Consider the following 2,813-nt stretch of genomic DNA (forward strand, 5'->3'; position numbering starts at 1 on the left):
ACACCCGAGCCTTCTTTCTTCGTGGGAAACATGATCCCTTTATCGGACTTGAACCAATGACTTGTGCCTTACCATGGCGTTACTCTACCGCTGAGTTAAAAGGGCCCCCTCAGAAGAAAACTCATCCTCCTTTTGCGGCAGTACATCTCACCCACGTACTTGTGCTCAAAGTGCTTCAATTAAATATGATTAATAAATTCAATTATTCATATAAATATCTTTCATTTATCATTATTAATATTACATATAATGATTTCAACCTTATTAGTCCTTGCCATCTGGGAATGGCCAGGGACTACAGTAATCCGATTTGGTTGATTTAGCACTAATTCCAAGTGCTATTTCGGAGAATGCGTTGGTTAGAGCAAGGTTTTAAAATGCTTCGTGCCAGGATGACCAAAGTGCTCAGGTTTGCCATCTTATTTGGCCTCTTCCCGAGGCGGGAGAGGCCGGAGCTTAGGTTATTTTCCTTAGCCTTGTTTATTTTTGCTGACCGTCAGAGGATTTCGTGTTTTAAAAACCCAGAAGACTATTATTGATAAAAATATAGTGGTCCTCCCCCCATATTAGTTGTGAGACTCCGTCATAACAAATGTTTTGCCTGAAACCTATCATGACAGATAATTTTCGTCCCTGAAAAAGGGTTTTCATCTTGAAAAGATGTGGATCATACGATGAGAAATGGACACCTGAGCCTTCTTTCTTCGTGGGAAACATGAGCCCTTTATCGGACTTGAACCGATGACTTACGCCTTACCATGGCGTTACTCTACCGCTGAGTTAAAAGGGCCCCCTCAGAAGAAAACTCATCCTCCTTTTGCGGCAGTACATCTCACCCACGTACTTGTGCTCAAAGTGCTTCAATTAAATATGATTAATAAATTCAATTATTCATATAAATATCTTTCATTTATCATTATTAATATTACATATAATGATTTGAACCTTATTAGTCCTTGCCATCTGGCAATGGCCAGGGACTATAGTAATCCGATTTGGTTGATTTAGCATTAATTCCAAGTGCTATTTTGGAGAATGCGTTGGTTAGAGCAAGGTTTTAAAATGCTTCGTGCCAGGATGACCAAAGTGCTCAGGTTTGCCATCTTATTTGGCCTCTTCCCGAGGCGGGAGAGGCCGGAGCTTAGGTTATTTTCCTTAGCCTTGTTTATTTTTGCTGACCGTCAGAGGATTTCGTGTTTTAATGTTAGCGTTTCTTAGCATTAGTTTGGATTGTTTGCAGTTTGTATTGTTTGCAATTTTGGTTTGGGCGTATTGGCAGGCAGGTGTTCTGCATGCAGGGGCTGCAGCTGTCCGTGCATGGCGCAGCTGAATCAACTGTTGCTGGATCAGGTACCCGCTTTCGCTCAACCCGCCTATTTCCCTCCTTCGATTGCCCTACCAGCTCTTCCTTTGGTTCACTCTGGTGTCTACTGTCTTCTCTTTGCAAGGAATCGGTCGCACTTTGCAATAAACTATCTCTTCTTGTTTCTTTTTGCAGCGGTCTCTTGCAGAGTGGAGGATTTGGAGGAGCCGAGGTCGTACGCTAAGGTTCCTGAGCAGCCGTGCCCAGCCAACAGCTAGAGACAGATGCCCAGCTGATGATGCCGCGACAATAGGTTTTTAGAAGCTAGCCGATTATAGGAAAGCGCCCTCAGGAGAACTCTGGTCCGTGCATTTCTTTTGATAGAGTACAGCGCTGCTTTTTGCTCCATCCAGTCATGGAAGCTATAGTTAGTCTGTACAGCTAGGAATTGACTTTTTTCATTGCCAATAGACTGTCCTCATTCATTTTTTGAATTGCTGAGAGCCGCTAGGAATTTCCTTTTCCAATTGATGAGACATAGCCAGGAGCTAGATACGGGAGTAGAGTCCTAGCCAAGAGGACTAGCCCATCAGACACAGAAAGATAGTATTTTCCTTTTGATCTTTTACAGTTGGTCATTGTCCATCCTGCATAGACAGCTCGAGGTCATAGTATTATTTACAGCTTGAATTGATCCACCTAGAGTCATTGCCTGTTTCAGTCAGAGAGATGTGGCTGCCCAGAGCCAGGAAGCATTCCTTGATGACCCAGAACCACCAACAGGAACCCCCTCACCGGAGGCAGATGCTTGTCCAAATCCGTTCATCGCATATCATGCAGGTGCGTACCTGCTGTTCTTTCACAAGCTACATTCAATCAAATTTGTTTTGTAATCCAGGATGATATATGGAAAAGTAAAGCTAAGTGAAAAGCATCTGGTTATAGAAAATTACCGTCACCGGCTGTTACTGGTGTAATTCCGGTAAGGCAGTTGATTGTGGTTGTTTTCCCAGCTCCATTGGGTCCAAGGAGACAGAATAGCTTATCTATCTCAATGTTTATCCAGAAGCCCTAAAATTTGGTTATAAATCAAAAGGAAGGAAAAATAAATCTAATCAGAATGAGCATAAGTATTTTTTCATCAATCTTCAGTTGTATTCTGCTCTTTCATGTAAAAAAGTTGAGTATGAATCATAAGATATCCAATGCCATTCTTATGTGTTAATATACCTTTACAGCATGATGAGGAGCCGTTTTTCTGCATTTGCAGCAACCAACCATATTTCTTATACCAGGGAATGTCTTGATGAGGCCACGAACTTGGACAACCACATTTGGACTCCTCGTATCCTCAGTTACTTGCTGTCTGACTAATGATTCCTCTGCGGCAACATCTTCATCATCAGGACTACTTTCAGGTAATGGTGGAACAGATCTTGTACATGTACAACAACCACCGCTTGCAGAAATGAAATCTTCTTAGTGAAGCACATTGATGGGTGTTATTTTT

At 42.2% G+C, this 2,813-nt stretch overlaps 1 non-coding gene across 1 annotated transcript; it reads right to left on the minus strand.

Annotated features, from left to right (window-relative positions):
- Nucleotides 1-718: 718 nt before the first annotated feature.
- On the minus strand, nucleotides 719-790 carry TRNAT-GGU (transfer RNA threonine (anticodon GGU)). The gene has a single exon. It is a non-coding gene; the product is annotated as a tRNA-Thr (tRNA).
- Nucleotides 791-2,813: the final 2,023 nt, after the last annotated feature.

This window comes from Pinus tabuliformis, chromosome 1_1, assembly GCF_031772625.1.
Source record: "Pinus tabuliformis cultivar Carrire ecotype Pingquan chromosome 1_1, CPIR1, whole genome shotgun sequence".
Classification (NCBI taxonomy): domain Eukaryota; kingdom Viridiplantae; phylum Streptophyta; class Pinopsida; order Pinales; family Pinaceae; genus Pinus; species Pinus tabuliformis.